This window comes from Fukomys damarensis, unplaced genomic scaffold, assembly GCF_012274545.1.
Source record: "Fukomys damarensis isolate Sample0158 unplaced genomic scaffold, DMR_v1.0_HiC HiC_scaffold_16, whole genome shotgun sequence".
Classification (NCBI taxonomy): domain Eukaryota; kingdom Metazoa; phylum Chordata; class Mammalia; order Rodentia; family Bathyergidae; genus Fukomys; species Fukomys damarensis.
In genome coordinates, this window is record NW_022900928.1 from 132,967,415 (window position 1) to 132,986,496 (window position 19,082).

At 49.5% G+C, this 19,082-nt stretch overlaps 1 long non-coding RNA gene across 1 annotated transcript; it reads left to right on the forward strand.

The window, feature by feature from the left end:
- Positions 1 to 3,946: 3,946 nt before the first annotated feature.
- LOC104863622 lies at positions 3,947 to 17,965 on the forward strand. Its single transcript, XR_780639.1, has 3 exons — positions 3,947 to 4,045; positions 5,870 to 5,981; positions 17,236 to 17,965. It is a non-coding gene; the product is annotated as an uncharacterized LOC104863622 (long non-coding RNA).
- The last annotated feature ends 1,117 nt before the right edge of the window (positions 17,966 to 19,082 follow it).

Below are 19,082 nucleotides of genomic sequence, written 5' to 3' on the forward strand. Positions count from 1 at the left end.
GGCCCATTCACCACTGCCTGCATGCCAGCTGCAGTCCATTAGCTGGAGACATTTCTTATGTGCCTCATTGTGACCACAAATATGAAGTTGCTGACCATCTACTGTTGGAGAGAGTTCCTGCACACACTGCTGACTCAGCACCGAGACCCCAGAACACAGCCCTTGGCTGGGAGACAGGAGAGAAAGGGTGTGCATTTTCCAGAGCTCTACTGAGACCTTTGGAGCCTTATTTCATTGCCAAAAAGAGAATGAAACAAAATGCAGCGTGGTCAAAGATGCAAAAGTGGGGAAATCCCTTCATTCAGAAAAAACGAAGTTCCCCAGCTTCTAGCCACAGAAGGGTGCAGCTTGGGTTAGCTTTCTGAGTTCATTCCTTTTAAATATATTCTTTTGGTGCTTGCCCCAGATTCCTACTCAGTACTGAACTTTGGTGAATTGCCTTGAAGAATAAAAATGAGCAGACATTCACATCAGGTGGGAGGGAGCAGCCAGGACTCCCTGGCACAAACCCCTCTGCCGTCCTGATCTCTGCCCCCACCCCCAGGTGCCCGCACTTCTCCGGGAAGGTGCTCCTCCACGCTGAGCTTCTGGAATGGGATTTAGCTTCTAAACCCTAAATGTTATTTCTCCTCCAGCTCAAAATTTCTGTTCATCAACCTGGGTGGTCTTTTTCAACATAATAGCCAAAAGAATGTGAATGATTTACAGAAATTCATAGGCATTATCACCAAGAGTAAAGCAACATTCCCTTCAATTTAAGGCATAGATGTATATTGTTACAAGGTTACTCTTAAGTACTATTCTTAGGTTGCTGGGTAACATCTTAAAAGGTTGTAGATAATTTCAGGAAATACATCACCGTGAATTTTTTTTTCTACTTTTTTTTGGTGACTTCCCTTTTTTCTGTCCCCAGGAAGCCTTTTTGAAACTTTCTGAACAGTCTTTCTCAGGAAGAGGCTGGAAAATAGGCCCACACGTCTGTAATGTCCCTGGGTGAGAGTCCCAGGGGATCCTTTGCAGGCTCCTGGTGCCCTGAACAGAGAACTTCATGTGGTGCATGGGAAAGACAGTGGAGGTGTGTGTTTACTGAAGGTGGGGAAGGAGAACGCTCTTCGGGGCAAGTGTGGGCCATGAACAGACTCACAGTGGCCTCAAGGACAAGGGGAGGGGCTCTGCTGTGTCCGGGATTCCAGGACTGGCTTCCCCTCTGTGCAAATAATGCACTGGGACAGTTGTCCTGTCAAAAAGTCACTCGGCGTGCCTGCAGATTTAAACTGCCCTATTGGAAGACTCTCTCGACTTCCTTCCAAATATAATAAAGGATCGAGAACAGCACTTTTCTGATCAATTCTGCACACACTGCCAGATTCAGAGGAGAGGCTTAGAGACACCACTTTCCAACTGGCTCTGTGTTCAGCGCCCCGGGGCTATGGCATTGTTGGCCTTTAGGGTCCCATGTTCTGCTCATGTCCTCTGGGTTTTTCTGACCTCTGACACATTCCCCTCAATTGTTTGTCCAGTTTGCCCAGCCCTAGTCTCCTACCGCAATATGGATGTGCTGTTTCGTAGGTGTGCATTTGGCTGGGATGAGAGCAGTTATTCTGGGCCTTGGCACTTCTTCAGTTAGTCAGTGGATTTGGGGACATGCCGCTCTTTCTTCTAGGATAGCTCATGCGACTTCCCCTCTTGGTGTTTGCTTGGATGGCTGAGATGCCCTGGTAGAGAAAATGACAAGGAACTAACAAGTTCTAGCTGAAGAGGAGGACTAGAGGCAGAAGTAGTGATGTCCAGGGGACCTCGAGTTGGAGGGGTATGCTCCTTGTGCTCCCCAGTGCTCCCCTGCTGCTCAGGGGAGTCTTACCAGCATGTAGAATTGTCAAAAGCCCCTCAGACTGGAAGCCGATATGTTCCTTTGACCTAAAAAGGTACCTCAAAATTTACAAAAGCTATGCCAGGACTTCATGTCTTCTACATAAATTCGCTCCAGTCTCTTCTCCAAACCCTCATTGGCATGAAGGAATTAGGCCGTCAGTAGCGTTTCTGTGTCTCTTGAGCAGAGATACACAAGTCTAGCTCTGCCCCAGGTCTAATGGGGTGTGACGGGCTGGGTCTGCCAGCTCTAGGGTGGCTTGGGGGTGGCTCTGTCTGGCAGATCTTCCCACAAGCAGGCCAGCTCCTTCACCAGAGACGGCTGATGTTTTGTGTTTATTTGGAATATTGTTTCCATGGCTCTTTTATTCAAGTCAGCTGCATCGAGCTCCCCCCTCCCCAGCTACCTCAGGCCACAGATGTCAAATAGCCAAAGTGTTGCTTTGAATTATAAAATGGGAAGGTGGGCTCTGGTCTTGTGTCTTGTAAAGAAAAAAGAAGAGAGTAGGCAGGAGCTAGTTTCTTTAAAATGGTACAATATGACAATCAGCCTGCCAGATAGAGGAGGGGACGCAGCCAGGAGAGCTGAGCAGTGACTGAAGAGTAGAAGGGCTGGCAACTGTGTGAGAATTGAGAAGCTATGAAAGGGTCTTGCTTGGAAAACCAAGAAATCTAGAAAGCTGAGGAAACAGGAAGCAAAGTAGCAGGACCGGCTTCCCCTAGCGATGGCACTGATTCTAGAACTACCAGATCCTGACTTTCAGGGGTTACATCTTTCTACCACAGCACAGTGAAGTGAAACAAACGTCTGGCTGAAAACAGAAAGACCCAATGCACACACGTTTCCACCCTCTGAGACAGACCCTGGCTCGCGTCCCCGCGGCGCCAGTCACTGTGGCACAACATGAGATCCCCGGGGGCTGGGAGACCTCAGCAGCTGTTCCCCTGCAGGGTGGGTGGTGGTGATGCCACAAACAGAGCCGATGCTGAGTCCCCAGCTTCTTATTTGATCCGATACGGAACATCCTGGCGCACGACGAGCTGGAATGTGGCACGCTAACCGCTAACCGGGTGTCGTCGGCACCAGACCCTCAGTGCCTCCAGAGCGTGCATGGAATGTGCTGGATACAACATCAAACCCCGAGGAACTGGCAGCGGGTCTATAATTGATTTCAGACGCTCCTTTCTTGGATTTCTCTAACCTTATTATTTTCATGCAACCCTCAAAAGCCGCTATTATCCCGGGGGGGGCGGTGCCAACGTGACCTCCAAGGGCCTCTTGCTTTCACCTTGCAGCCAGGACACAGCAAGCTCTGCTGGTCAGGCTCCCGACACCACAGTCCAGCCCTAGGTTGTCCTCTCTGTCCTCTGAGACTCGGGTGACACTGGGCTCTGTGGCACTCTTCCGGCTGATGGCTTTCGTAGCTGCTGTTCTTCCTTTATTATTATTATTAATAATAATTATTTTTAGTATCATTTCTTCTTTAGGTCTACATTCAGTCAGCCCAACATTAACCTCCTCCCCATCTCTGGGCTTCATCAAATATAGAAAAAAATCAATTATTTTTAAAAGAAGTTAGTCAAAAAACTTTTTAAAGTCTGTTATTGATGAAAATGGAACACGATTGACTTTTTCCCTTCTTGCTGTTTTGCCACCTGGAAATCAAGTGGTCTGGCACATTTCTCAAGCCACCGCCCTGGTAGGTGAGGATAGGGTTCCTTCTATAAATTATTTCTGTGGAGGGGAGCAGCCTTGGAGCACGGGCTCACCTCGCAGGTAAGAGGGGAGAAGGGTTGCACAGGGTGGTCAGTACCCTGGGTGACAGAGGCAGGGCTGGCCTCCTTGGTGAGCAGGTGGCACCGCAGGGCCTGACCTCTGGGGCCCTGCACCTCCCAAAGCCCTCCTTGGGACGCACAAGACAGTAAGGCTGTTTGCCAGTGAGCACTTATTAGGGGATCGCATTGGACCAGCTCACCAGCAGGTCCCACCTTATCTGAGTCAGTACTGGGTAGGGCTTGGGTGGGCGGGGCTTCCGGTGGGTGGAGCCTCTGGAGCCCAGGCTGTGGGGGTGGAGCCTCTGGAGGGGTGAAGACGTTGGAAAGGGATGGCTTCCTGCCTTCTAAAATGACTCTTCCCTCCTCTCTGACATCCAGGCTGCCACTCTGTTGCAGAGAGGTATTTCCCCGTCCTTCTGGTTAAAAAGCTTCCAAATTCCTTCGTGCGGTCAGTGATACATTGTCGATCCAGGACACAGGCAGCTCACAGCCTTGTGTGTGCGTGTGCGTTTGTGCGCATGTGTGTTTTCAGATCCTTCTAAATATCTCTAGTGAACAGGCTGGATTAGGTTTTTTTTTAATCATCTTTTTAAAATCAGAAAACCAAGGAGTGGACGTTTAATTAGGGGTGTGAATAAGAATGAAAGAAGAGAATAAAGCCTGGTGCAGGGAGGTCCTGGGAGGGGGGGAGGGGGGAAGTCCACAGTCACAGGCCTGAGGGCCCCAGGAGGTGACCGGGGTGACAGAGGGACAGGGTACTTGGACCCTCTGGGGAGAAGAAGAGCCCTGAAAGCAGCCTGGAACTAAGCAAAGGTGGCACTGATGTTTCCTAAAGAATATTTGTTGGGCACAGTCAGGATTAGCCCCGAAATCATCTCTTTGTCTTTAATCACACACCTCACATCCCAGGGGTGCTTTCCATTTTCTCTGGTCCACAGAGTCTCCTGGAAGTAGACCTTTGGCCACTTCCTCGGAGACCTGGGGTGGGGCCTGCATCTGTCTCCTGCCCCAGGACCTGGTGGGGCCCTGAGTGGGGACCTTTGACCCTGATGCTGCTGGGCGCAAAGGGCTCCAGGGCTGCTGCTGACCCTCTGGGTGGTGCCGAGTACAGCAGGTGCCACAGTGCTGGGCTCCTGGGGACACTGTAGGGAATCTGGGCCTACCCACATGACTGCACCCAGAAGGACGCTTAGTGTGGGAAGTATAGGCTCTTGGGCACAGACAGCCTTTGGATTTCTGCAGCTCTGCTCACTGCTGCTGGAGGCTGGGAGCCCCCTCTGTGGGCAGAGGTCACCATGTCCCAGGAATGAATCGGCTCCCTGGCTTTCTGCTCTGTCCTGCAGGCCACCAGCAGTGGTGTCTGGTGGGCTCAGGGTTCCTGAGGAGCCATCTGTCTTCTGGCCTGCATGGGCTCAGCCTGTGGGGTTTGCTTTTTGGAAGGTGGCCAGGCAAGTCCCAGAGAAAGGAGCAGGGGACATGCCTCCAAAGTGTCACCTGAGGCAGAGCAGCCACCCCTGCAGCCATCAGCTCTCCACCACTTGATTTTCCTCAGTGATTTTGGCTCAAGGGGCCTTTCAAAGGAGCACAGAGTTATGATTAGGAAATGTTGGCATTAAATAACTTCCCTTGGTCTCATTTACTCTTACCACTGACTCCCACCAGGACCTTGCCATCCCCCAAACCTTCACTTCAGTGGGCCAGGCTGTGTCACCTCCAACCCCATCCCGCTCCTCTGCCCCTCCTCTGGTCCCTCAGCCTGGAAGCTGTCTCAGGGACCTTCAGAGTCTTCTCTGCTGTTTTGCCTGAGGGAAGCTAGAAAGTGGCCCAGGACCTTTCGGTTCCTCACACACTCACCCGGGCACAGGCAGCTCCTCTGGAGACAGCTCCCTCCCTGCCTTTCACTTGGAGCCCCCTGAAGCCAGGCCTGCCACCACAGTGCCCAGGGAGATCTTGTCTGTTGGCTCCGGACACAGGAGGGGAAACAAGACTAGGCAGGAAGTTCAGCAAGACACAAGTCGCCCTCCTCCTCAGGTCCACTTATTTCAAATCACACTTTTTAGAGAAAAATGGAGCCCTGGAGTGTTCTAGTGTGGCACCCTGCACTCCTCAAGCTGACATTGACTGGCACTGGCTGACTTTCCACTGTGTGGTCCAGTGCTAGGTTTTGCACATGGTTTTTTCCAACACTATTAGGATTAATTCTTTAATTCCTCTGGTGTTTCAGGAGGGTGGTGTTTTCTGAGCCAGGCAGGTGCATGGTGAGCGGCAGAAGCATGCCAGGTCCACATGGCCCTCATGGTCCAGCAGGAGGACAAACAGCCCCACCATACACACCGGTACTGGTTATAGCTGTGGGAAGTGCTGTGAGGTGGAGAAGCCTACTGGTCAAGCAACAACCGGGCAGGGAAGGCTTCCCACGAAAGGGGTATCCAAGTGGGGACCGCAAAGATTGTTAGTGTCATCAGGAAGCAAGGAGGGATGTGGAGGAAGAGGTGGGGCCAGAGCATGCCGGGGTAAAGACCAGGAGAAGACAGGGATCTTCATCTGAAAAGGAAGAGGAAATCTCTGGAAGCCTTAATCGAGAAATAACCCATTTCACACTGGCCTTTGAGGGGCTATGTTTTGTGCGGGTGGGGGGTCCAGTGTGGATGGGAAGGCCAGTGAGGACACTAACACCTAGTCTAGGTGAGTGGTGAAAATGGGCTTCAGTAGGACCCAGGACAGCAGGGGGGCGGGGAGTGGGCAGATGTCGGGGTCTGAGGAGGTTGGGGGGTTGGACCACAGACTAGGGGCCCACGAGCCCAAAGAGTGTGAAGGAAGAATCTGAGATCTAAAAAGAAGCAAGAAAAACCTGGGTGGCAGGGAGGAGGGGCTCCCCCCGGGATTCCACCTGTGGCACCCCAGATCCTCCAGTCCTTTGAGGCCTCTGTCACAGATTTGCTCCTGACACCCAGTGTCTTGTCCATGATGGACATTCACGTCTCACAGTTCTGGAGGCTGCAGGCCCATGGTCAAGGTGCGAGCTGACTGGGTATTGGCAGAGGCTCATCTGTGAAAGGCAGACTATGTCCTCATGTGGTGGGAGGGAGAAGGCAGTGGTCTGGTGCGTATTGTTAGAAAAGGGACAGAAATCTCATGCATCAGGACTCCACCATCACAGCCTGGCCCACTTCCTCATACCACCATGTTGATGTTAGGATTTAACACGCAAACTGTGGGGAGAAACAAATATGTGGACCATAGTGCATCCAAAGGGGGCCTCGGGTAGATTTTGGGGAGGGGTACCTGGGATTGAACTCAGGACCTTGCACTTGCAAGGCAGGCGTCGTCCCTCAGGTAGATTTTGGGTGCCCTTAGCACACACGTAAAGGGAAGGTGGTGAATATGATAATTGCCTGCTATAGTGACCATTTGACTGTGTTTATCTGTACATGGTGTCACACACCTTAAAGATACACACTTAAAAAAAAGACTGGAGGAGGAAGGTTGACCCAGGACATGGAGAAACAGGGCTGACTGGAGGGGCAGGAGTGCTGGGCTCCCGTAGGCTGAAAGCAAAGGCTGTGTCCATTCTATTTGTGGCTGACTTTTCTCTTCGCACAGGAGTTGTTCCTAGCCATTTGCCTTCCTAAAATGGCCGGTCATCTGGGTTCACTTCCTGTTTCCTTTGTGACGTCCTAACACAGGAGTTGTTCCTAGCCATGAGTGGCCATTTGCCTTCCTAAAATGGCCGGTCATCTGGGTTCACTTCCTGTTTCCTTTGTGACGTCCTCCATTCATTCTGGAGGTGTGGCCTGTGCCCAGGCTCTAGGGCTGTCCACAGGCCCTGTGAAGCCGAGTGGGTGAGGCTCAGGGACCTGTGTTCTGCAGGCGCAACCCTGGGGCTTCACACCCCAGCAAGGGGTGCTTTACGTGACTGCCCATGTTTAATATTTGCTCCATTTCATATAAAACTCGAATTCTTTCCCCCCTGAAATTTATGTCAGTTAAAACTACTGAGCTTTTCTCCCCTCAGCCATCTGCAGTCAGTTGGAGGGACCCTTTCTCTGCAGTTGATCTCTTCCCTGCCTCCTAAAGTCTTCTCCTTGCCTTCCCATCTTCTTACCCTGCCCGGACTCTCTGGGTAGGTGAGTCTAAGACATTGCCTGAAAACTCTGCCCCAAAGCCCTCCTCACTGCCAGAAACCCTGGAGGAAGGATGGATGCAGCTAACCTGCGTGGGCCCTGTTTGTCTTTTTAGCTTTTCTGTTGTTTGTTTTTCAGTGTTGGGGAGCTGTACCCCCATCCTCTTTCCTTTTTAATTCTGATACAGGCTCTAAGTTGCTCAGTTACCTAGGCTGGGCTCAGACTGGTGATTTTCCTGCCTCAGCCTCCCCGAGTGCTGGGATCATAGGTGCGGGGCCCTGCCTTATGTTCCTGAACTGTGGTCCCTGGGCTCTGGGGCTGCTCAAGGCACCCCCCTGTATCTGTGACAGATTTGAGGAGAGATCTTGGGGGTCCTTCCCCTGCTCTTGGACCCCAACCTCCCAGGTCTGTGTCTGGCGCTGCCTACTTCAACCCCGTGGAAGTCCGGCCACCTTGAGCCTTCTGGAGAGCAGCAGTTCATCCCTTTACTGCTCCTACTGAACAGCGGGGCCTCCCTCCTCTCCAGGGCGCCACCTGCTCCTTGCAGGCTGTAATCCCCATTCCTCCCGTCTCCCTGTAGCCCTAAGCTACACTGAATCTGCAGTGGCACAGGCAGTGCTGGGCTTCCACTGCCCAGGAAGTCCAGCCTGGCCAGCTCTTCCCTGGCAGCCTCCTTTTCCCTCTCCTGTCTCCTCCTCTTTTTTCCTTACCTGTCTCCAGGACCTCCATGATGCCCTTTCTCAGGGACCACAGTGGAGACCGAGCCATTGATGAAACCTCAAACTGCCGGCATCTTTGGGTTGGGTGAACAAATCATGTGGAACAAACTCAAAAGCTCTCCTGAAGCCAACACAAATGACATCTGTCACTTGCCTTTAGTCTCTCAGCCAAGAGGGAAGGGCACTGGATTAATTAGACCCTTATAGTGCTTGCCAGCTGTGACTCTGGCGGAGGGAAGTAACGTACCCTCACCTCTCGCTCCTGCTGCAGAGAACAGGGTTTGAAATCACGGTGTGACTCTTTCCTCTTTTAAGATGCACATATGTGACCTCTGTCTAACCCTCAGTGTGCCTGTCACCATCAAAACCAAACCTCATTTCTGGTCGAGTGTGCCCACTGTACATTTCTAGAAGCTTCCAAAGACTCTGAGTGATATTGCTAAGGCTAAGCTCTCTCTGACTGCAAAGAAAGGCATCTACCTGGGTGGGATTCTCTGGAGGTCTGTTATTAATCTATATTAATTAAGTGGAACCCTCATCTCTGTCCCTGGGCCTGCCCTGGCCAGCAGGGGTGGGATGCTGTGCAGTCCAAATGGGCTTCTGCCTGGTACAGCCACTTGTCTTTGGTGGCACTTGTGGGCTGAGCATCCCTTACCTCCCCAGCCATTAGCGATTCATGACCTCGGGACCAGCTTGCTTCCCTGGGTATCCACTTATTTGAGCTCTTTTGCCCATATTCTGTTACTCTGTGTGTGTGTGTGTGTGTGTGTGTGTGTGTGTGTGTGTGTTTAATCAAGTTGCAGGAGTGGTTTGTGTGTTCTGGCTAGCAGTTTCTTTGTTGGATACATTATGAAAACTTCCTGTATTGATTTTCAGTTGTTGCCAGTACAAATGACAAAACTCTCACAGCAGCTGGGAATGCTGCTATTGCTGAACAGTTCAATGGGTCACAAGTCCGCCAGGGCTCCCCAGTGAAAGGCAGGTCACAGCTACCTGCCTGTGTTCCTGGGACCTAGATCTCTGTCTGCCACTGCCTGGTCTCCTCCATCTCCCAACCAAGCCAGGCGCACCAGTCCTTTCTCAGGCCCTGGATCTTTCTGCTTCCTTCTTCTGTTGCCTGCCAAAGCAAGGCCTCTGCTTGTGGAGGCTCATGTGTCTGGATTTAGGGCCACCCATGTGCTGGAGGGTAATCTTATTTTAAAGTCAGCTGATTCATAGTCTTAATTACATCTGCAAAGCACTTTCACCATGTAATATGACATGTTCACAGACGTCGCTGGGAAGCAAAGGTCAGGGGTGAGGATTCTCCCCACCGTACTTCCTGTTCCAGAATCTGTAATTAACAGAGGAAACAAAAACCTCTTACAATCACATACATCCATCTTTTCAGTCATAGCTAGTCAAATGAGGGGGTAAATTAAATAGAGACAACAATTTTCTTAATCCTTGTCCCCAGGGTTTCCTCTCCTCCTGTGACCGCCACCGAGAAAAGATAGGGGGAGCCTTGGGGACCAGGTCCTGAGCCATCCAGGAGGCCTGCATAGCCAGCCCCTGTCTCTTGGCTATGGAGAAGCGAGGGCTGCACATCCTTCCATCAGCTTCAGGGAGCCCTTGAGGTTGGCACTGTCGGGAGGCCGTAGGACACTGTTGTCACTGGAACACATCCCTGCATCACTCCTGCCCCTCCCATTGATTTACAAAAGGGATCTCTGCAGCCATGCATGGAGAGGTCTTCAGAGAAGGGCAGTGTACTGAGCACCGCTGTCGAGTTGGTGACTGCAAGCCGTGGCCTCCACTGGATCCACTCAGGACACACACATGGCCAAGGCCACCCCATTGTTGGCGATTTTCAAACCTGTTTGGGTCAGAGTGGCTTAAGAACTTTTCCTCCCAGACAATGACTTGTGGGCTGTAGTGGGAGAGGGAGGCCCCACCTGAGCCCACAGCAGCTTCCTGGGGTCTCTGACCCTGTAAGACAGTGCCCACTTGGGATGAAGAGATGTCCTGAGGGCCACCCTCTTCATCAAACTCTTCCCAAGGCTCCCATGTTTCCTGTGGGATGTTCTGGGTCTTACACTTGATTACTGATTTAGAAGACCCACGAGTGTGTTTGCAAAACCGTGTGTCATAAGTTACATAGTGGATCCCATAGTGGATCGTCATCTATATAAAGATATATGAGACGTGACCACAGCCTATGGGGGAGTGTTTAAATTAAAAAGAATTTATTGCAGTAAAAAGACACATCCCCCTCACTGTGGACACACTAATTCTATCATTCTTGCCACTTTCTGAAGGCGTTCTGAAAGTCCTCTTTTTTGAGTGTCTTTCTTTGTGGCTGCCTTGGTCTCCCGAATCAATTCTGAAGTCTTTACAGCAATCTACGCTGTGTCCTAACCCACCTGTTCACCAGATCTGGCACCATGGGACCTTTGGCTCTTCCCCAGCATCTAATGACCACGGAAGAGAAGCATTCGGAATGGATCCAGGACATCGAGGCAGCCAGGACGGCACAGCTGCAGACTCTCAGGAAAGAGGGCTCTAGACTGCTGCAGAAAGTGGGGAGAAAGAGAAGATAAGTGTGGTTAGAGTGCAGGAAAGTATTTTGAGAGTGATCAGCTGCTAAGTGTTTTTTACTGTAATAAATTTTTTTAAAAGTAAATGTTCACCCTATTTTTCCCTCACACCTTGTGTGTTTGGGAAATAAATCCTATTTGCTATCCCAGCTTGGGTGAGGTAGGGGGTGTTTGCAGGTGAGGGCTCCGGGCCTCCTTGTGCTAAATACAGTTAATTGCTCTCCATGGGACTCGTACACATGCTCACACATGTACACACACATACACACATATGCACGCACATGTGCACACATGCAGGACGCTTGTTCTGCTGTTTAGGTAATGGGAGGAACTGAATATAATGTTTTCACACCTGTGTTCTCCACTCACCATGTATCCTAAACATTTTCCCAAGCCAGTAATGATTTGTTCAAACATCTTTCTGAGTAGCTGTCTTAGTATTTCGCTTCATGGTTATACCATCATTTATGTTTCCACATCCTCTTAGAGTATTTTTTTAGATTGCTTCTCATTTTTCAAACTCGTAAATAATCCTAGAGGGTCAGTTCAAAGCTAAATCTTTGTAGCATTTGTGATTATGTCCTCAGAGAATGTTGCTTACTCCTGGGTCAAAATGATGTGCAGAGTTTGAGTCTTTTGATGAGCACTGACATTGCTGAGTTGTTGAGATCCTCTAAGCTTATTCTTTCAACTCAACCTGATTTTAAATGAACAGAAAGCTTGCAAGACCAGCATAAGAATGTCTCCTGAGCCTCTGAGAGGGTGTGTGGTGCTGGAACTGTTTGCCCTGTTTCTGACCCACAAGGTCCCTCTCTGGCCCCTCCACAGCTTGGTGGAGGTGGCAGGGAATTGAAGGGACACCTTGTGGTTCTTTGATTCCCAGGCTCTCTTTGGGCTTCCCCAGTCATCCCAGAAAGCTCTGCAGATCATAGTGATTCAGCCTGTGTTCATGGCTTGGACTTGCTTGTCCGTTTTTCTTCAGTCCCTATTCTGAGACAATTTCTGACTCTCCCTGCATTTCATGAACCTGACTTTTGAAGATTCAGAAGTGCTGTGGCCCTCAGTTTGGTTTTGTTTGGTACTTCCTTGGGATGAGGCTTATGTTCGTGTCTGGAAGGAACACCATAGGCACAATTCCTATGGTGCCACCGTTATATCCCAGTAGCTGCTGAATGATTTCCTGACTTCTGGTTATTGGCGATGTTGACATCGATCACTAGGCCAATATGGCACCTCCCAGGCTTCTCCACTATAGTGAAGCCCCTCAGAACCCAGCTCTGATCACTCTCTCAACTCCAGTACTCCCTACAGGGGTTACCCTGGCTCCATGGCAACCCCAAGCCAGCTGGCACTGCCATCACACCAGAGATCTGCCCCACTAGGCTCCCTGACAGAGACTGAGAACTGGCTTGCTGCCCGCCCCCCCAGCTTTCATGCTGGACTTTACAGGAGAAAGGAAGAAAGGAACGAAAGGAGGGCGTAAGAAGGTGTTCTGATTATTCTAAAGGAAGGTTATTGTGTCAATGAGGAGAAGGGGACAGTGGTCCTTGTGTCTTTCTCTTGAATGAATATGCATATATTTTGAAGTAGGAAAAATACTTAATTTCAGATATGACTAAGATGTAACAAGAGAAAAATTTGTGATGTTGAGAAATGAGAAAAATGATATCACAAGTTCAGTTCTGATGGCCAAACCTACAAACTAGGGCCCAGAAAGCGACTCTGACATCTCACCTATGAAACAATTCTAAAACACTAAGTAAAATGATTGGGCAATAAGTACAATGGTAATAAATGAAATACAACTGGTGTACTTTAATTATGATACATCAAAACTGTGGTTTGACTCTGGGAAGGTACAGTTGATTCTACATCAAACAAACTATTCATATAATTCATCAAGATTAGAGGTGAAAGAGAAAAGCCGTATGATTATCCTAATTCATGGCCAAATGCTTTAGGTTAAATTGAAAACATAGTTGTCCAAAGCTTATAAATTGTGAATGGAAAAATACTTCCCATCATCAGCACTGATGAGGAGGCATGCAGTATTTTGTTTACAAAATCAGGAACACATCTACACATCTATAAGGTCAGCAATACAGAGGACAGCCCAGCTTGTTCTGAAACACTTCAAGAGTCAACAAAAAGTATAATTAAAGCCAAGCACGGTGGTGCTTGCATGACTGTAAACCCAGAACTTGGGAGACTGAGGCAGGAGAACCACAAATTCAAGGCCAACCTGGGCTACATAGTGAGATTCTTTCTGAAAAAAAAAATTAATATAAAATAAACTAGATATATAAAAAAAAAGTTAGAGGAAATAAGTCACATTACTTGTGCACCATGTTATTTATCAGGAAAAACCTCATAGTGAATAAATTTAATATAGCAGCCACATAGAAAACATCTACAAAATCTGATACCTGTACTCTATTGCAAGATAGAAAAAGTTAGGGCTGGAGATTTAGCTCAGCGGTTCGGTGGCCTGCCTTGCAAGCACAAGGACCGGAGTTCAATCCCAGTACCAAAACAAAACAAAACGATAAAAAAAGTTAATTCCCTGAAAGTGTGATTACTTAGAAGCCAGCTGTTCAAGAATGTTCAGGAGTTGTAGGCAAGCTGGAAACCTCACCTTGATGTGCTGCCACTGGGATTACGACTGTGTGGTTGACAGTATGTGTAGTCAGTACAGTCCCACAAACCACCCTCACCCTTTCAGCCGAGAACAGTGGTGGTAAAGCCAGGCATGCGTGCCACCTTGGGCACACAGAGCCCTCTCTTTTGGCACATGAGCCAAATGGCCCAGCAGCTAAGCATTGGATATTCAGGTTTCATCAAAGGGTTGGCTCTGTGTGATAAGTGGGTTTGGGCTGCAGTTTGGGCACTCGTCTCTAAAAGGTTTGCCATCACTGGCCTAAATGCCAGTGGCTGCAGTTATCTTACAGCATTCATCTTTAAGCTGTCCAATGCCCATACACTTTTATGTTAGTGAAGTTCCCTAATTATATCTTTAAATTAGATTTATTATAATTTTCACACAGTGAAATTTATCTTTTTGGGGGGGATACAGTACGATAGGTTTTGACAGCACACACAGCAGAGTAACTGCCCACATCCCCTGTTTTTGTGTGCATCTGTAGTTCATCTGCTACTGTTCAGCAGACTTTCACTGCACGGACAGACAAAATCTGTCCAGTTCCTGGTTGAGGGACTTTTGTGAGGTTCCCAGTTTTTGACAGTTACAGTAAAGCTGTTGTATGGAGATTGACAGGAAGACACATATTTCATTGTTTCTGGGTGAGTCTTGAGCAGCAGGATTGCATGGTTGTAAGATAAATCTGTGTTTGTTATTCTTATTTGTGGCTAATCTTTCTCTCACCTCAAATACATCTTCACACTGACTTTACTTACCCTTTTAGCCGCTTCACGTGGATTTCCTATTTTGAATATAAAGGTCTCGTTCCATACTTGCCCCTCAGAATCATCTCTACAGCATAAAACCTCATTCCAGATGCTGGGGAGATTCAGTTGATCGCAGGCGGGAGGGAGGGACCTTTCATCCAGATTTTAACCCTGCTCCATGTGCCGTTCAGCTTATCAATCAAGTTTGAGAATGTCTATCTGCCACGTGTTGCTTAAAACTGCGAAGGCTTGGCAAGAGAAACGCAAAGGATGACGCACCATAGCAAGACTTCTTAGAACGGGCGAGGGCCAGGGTGCCTTTCCATTTGGGGAACAGAGAAAGAAACAGAGGTGCTGGCTGCACGAGGATGATGTGCCTGGAAACAGATGTGCACGCACACGGCATGCTGAGCACCCACAGCATAGGGGTAACTGAACCAGGGCTCAGGCAGAGGCTGCTGCAACAAATGGGGTGGGGAAGAGGGGCACTCAGGGAGATTTCTATTCTTCCCTTGATTTTTGTTCGTAATGTATGAAATATTGCTTACTATTCTCGCACAGTGTATGTTTGAGGATGGTAACGGCTGTGTCCTGAGGTCCCCCAAAACCTCATGTGGTCATAGGTGGGGCTTTTGCAGAAGTGGCTGCATCTACGTTGTGTGACGCTGGGATTGATTCATAGTGTGATGTAGGCTCAAGGGCCTAGGATTAAAGGTGTGAGTGCTGCGTGCCCTAGGTAGTCTGGGTAGGCTAAAAGGGGCAGAAAGATGCTGCTAGGTCTCATTGCTTTTGCTGTCTTCTGTGTGCTGTGAACCGTTTCTCCTCCGCAATGCTCCTCCTTCCCTGCCTCGGAGCCAGCTGATTATGGACTAAAACCTCTACAAACTGTGAACTACAATAAACCTCGCCCAGTTTAACTTTGGATGTCGGTGTTTTGTCTCAGCATCATCAAGAGAAAAGAAACTAAGACAAGGGGAATGGGCAGAGAACCATGGGGTGAAATTTTAGGAATGGCTTCCACCAGGAGTGTTGGCAAGGGGTGGACTCTGGCTTCCAAGGAGAGGGGCTGGCTTTCGATGGAGGAGGTGGGGACATGTGGCAGAGAGGAGGTGCTCCGGACTCTCCCTTCTTGAGTGGGGTGTGGATTTGTGACTCATGGAGAAAAGGCTAGTTGTGGGGTAATTGTCCTGCAGCCAAGGCTCTTGGTGAGGACCCTGGGAAGTAGCCATAGGGTGAGCAGATGTCCCTGTCCTGGTGACCTCGGTGAAGCATGATGCTGAAGACAGTGAACGACAGCTTCAAAAGACACTCCACACTCATCACTGAGCAAACCGGAATGCAGGCCCCTGGGGCCCTGGAGCCCAGACAGGAAGGTGGGGCAGGTTTTCTTACATTAGGACCACACAGGGTCAGGTGTGGGATTGGAAGGGCAGGCTCCATCTGTCCCCTGAAGACCTCCCCTCCCTTCTGGTCCTGAGATCAGCGCTGGTGAAAATAATGTACTTATCTGGATTTTTTAAAAACTGTGCAACATGCTTTGACGTGGCTAGATGTAGCCATGCATGTATGACCCTCACAGTGGGCAGAAGGGCTCAATTCCCAAGTACGTGACTACATTTTTAAGAGAAAAGCCTAACTTTCAGAGGGATTAGGTGACATAAAATTATTGTGTGTTTTCAAAACAGTATACATCAGTGAAATTTGGAATCATAATGTACTCAGGTAATTTTAAGGATTTCTGATCTGTAGTTCCTCAGCAGTTCCCTTTCACTGTACTCTATGGCTCTTGCTGGAAACATGAAAACCTCGTGAGCCCCAGAGTGAGCAGCAACCCCACATCTGCACCCTGCCAACCTAAGGCAGCCGAGCTTCTGGTGTTACAGGAAAATGTGTGCAGCACAGCTTTCTTCAGACTGAGTGCCCTTGACCTTGTGGTGGCTGGTGTTTCTTCTTACATCCCAGATGTGGCATCTTCTGCCCTGTTGTGTGCGGTAAATAACTAGTGTGGACCCCGCCAGCCACATCTGGCCACTGTGCCGCGCTCCTCTTCCCAGGAGCCCTATGACAATCCTGTGCTTTGGCATGGGTGGGTTGCGTTGTCCGTTGACCTCTGGAGCCTTCCACCTGCTCTCTTGGAGCTGAGGTGGCACGTTTGGGGCACCCATGGGGAAAGGGGGTGAGTGACCTCTGCCCTGCTGAATCACAAGTGTGGCCTCTGTGGGCGCAGGGTGGCAGCTGAGTCCCTGGTGGTAATGACAGTGTGAGTGCAGTGTGTGCTCCACGTGATGGTGTGCAGGGGTGGCTCTGAGTCATCTCAGCCCTGCCCCGCACCAGCTCCCAGATGACACAGACCCCGGGCAGGGTACCTCTGGGTACCCACGACAGGCGCCTCTCTGAACACCTTTGACACTAATCACCTGTACTGCTTTCCTGTATCAAGGCCCTGAAGTTCCCCGGGAAGAGCCCACTCCCCCTCCAGGCTCACACCACCAAGGGTCTCTGCACCCTGAGGCACCTGAGCCAGTTCTGAGGGCATAGCCACTCTTCCTGCATGCCTGTGCCTTGGAGTTGGAGCTGTGCCAGGACAGCTCTCAGAGGGCAGCTGCATGTCGTGTCCTTAGAAGCCTTGTGGAGGCCACGATCCCCAAGTTCACAGCCAAGATGCCACGGAGGTCCTGGGTGGGGGGCAGCATCTGCTTCCCATTCACTGTCTTTCTAAAAAGTCAGTATTTTTAGAGTTTTCCAATTCCCTGTCACTTTCTTTAGATTGCTTTCAAAGAGAGAGAAGAACCCAAACTTCTTGGTCGGCCTGGAAGAGAAGCACCAGGCTGGGAAGGAGCCCAGTGTACAGGTTCAACCTCGCTGCCATGTGGACCTGCTGGCAGCCACACTGAAGATGTTCCTGGGTGCCTTCCTGTCAAGAAGAAACCAGCAGTTGGTGGAGTTTCGAGCTGAAAACACCCAGAGACTGTGGTCGGGCCAGCCCTACAGTTTGTCATGCACTGGGCCTGCAGCTGCTGTTGCCTGCACCCTCTGTCACATTTTTATTGTTCACTAAGTACACAATTGCTGATTTCGGGGGCATAACCTCAGATCCCAACCCTGTCCCTGCCCAGCCACTTCTTTACCTTCCCAAGGAGCCTTTATTCTCTGACACACTGTGTCATTTGATCCCCCTGCCACCCGGCTTTGGGCTCCTAATCCTTCTTGTTTACAGTGAGTTTAATCTCTGTCATGTTTAGCCTTTGGCTGGGCAGATCCCCTCCTCCCTGGGCCAGGCCATGTGACACATCCATTAGCCCCAGTGACAGGGGCTTTAAGTATGTCTGCATCTTGAAAGAACAGTCCCCAAAGCCTTAAACCTGCTCCCATAAATAGCCTTTGAAGGGCATTTGAAGGCAAACTTGATGAACAGGATCAAAGAGAGGCCTGGCTGGGGACCACCCCAGTATAGCAGAAGCCAGGTTTTGAAGCAGAAAATCAGTGGATTTCTCCATGAAAGACTAGGTTCACTTTATAGCAGTGTTGAACTGACAAAAGCAAGAGGAATTCTGTCCTTGTGCTTCCCAGCTCAGTGTTCCCACTCCCAGCCCCTTGAATTCTCTGTTCCAGTTTGGGAAAATCCAGGTTTGGTGGATGCCTGGGGCCATCTGCAGGGCCTGGGGCAGTGGGAGGAGGTCAGCCCATACCCAGCCCCAGCGTTCTGCTGGCCTGGCTGCCAACACGAAGTGCCCTGCAGTATGTGGGCTGTGTCCCTGGGGCCAGGGTCTGCTTCCCGTGGAAACTGAGAGTTGGATTATGGAGTGGAGGAAGGGAATGCAAAGCCAAACAGCCATTGCTCTAGACCAGCCTAGCCACTCCTTTGCGCACTGATTCAGAAGTAAAACTTTTTATGTTAGTTCCTTGATTTTATTTTGTTTTGTTTTTTGTCACCAGAGATCGAACTCAGGACCTTGTGCCTTCGAGGCAGGCAGTGGAATAGCTGAGCTAAATCCCTGGCATTGTTGGAACCTTGATTTTAACTCAAGCCATTCACATTTTTAAAATTATGGTAAAAGATATGTAACGTAAAATTGACTGTATTAACCCTTTTTAAGTGTAAGCTTTGAGGCACAGAACGCATACATACATATTTGTGTTACAGTCACCTCCATCCACCTCCAGGATGTTCTCACCCTGAAACTCTGCCCCCATTAAACCCTGACTCCTTATCCCGCACCCCCATCCTGGGCGGCCCCCATTCTCTTTCCTCAATGAACTTGACTGCTCTATGTACCTTATTTCAGAGGAATCCCACAATATTTGTCCTTTTGTGACTGGTTTACTTGGCATAATGTCTTCAAGATTGGTCTTGCTGTAGCATGGGTCAAAATATCCTTCTTTGCAGCTGAATTCTACTCCACCGCATGGATAGCGGAGCACTTGGGTTGTTGTTGTGTTTCCCTGAAAATAAGACCTACCTGGAAAACAAGGTTTACATGATTTTAGAAGTCAAATTCCCTGAAAAGGAGCCCTAGGGGCTGGGGATTTAGCTCAGTGGTTTTGCTGCTTGCCTCACAAACTCAAGGTCCCAAGTTTGATTCCTGGTACCAAAAAAAAAAAAAAAAAAGAAA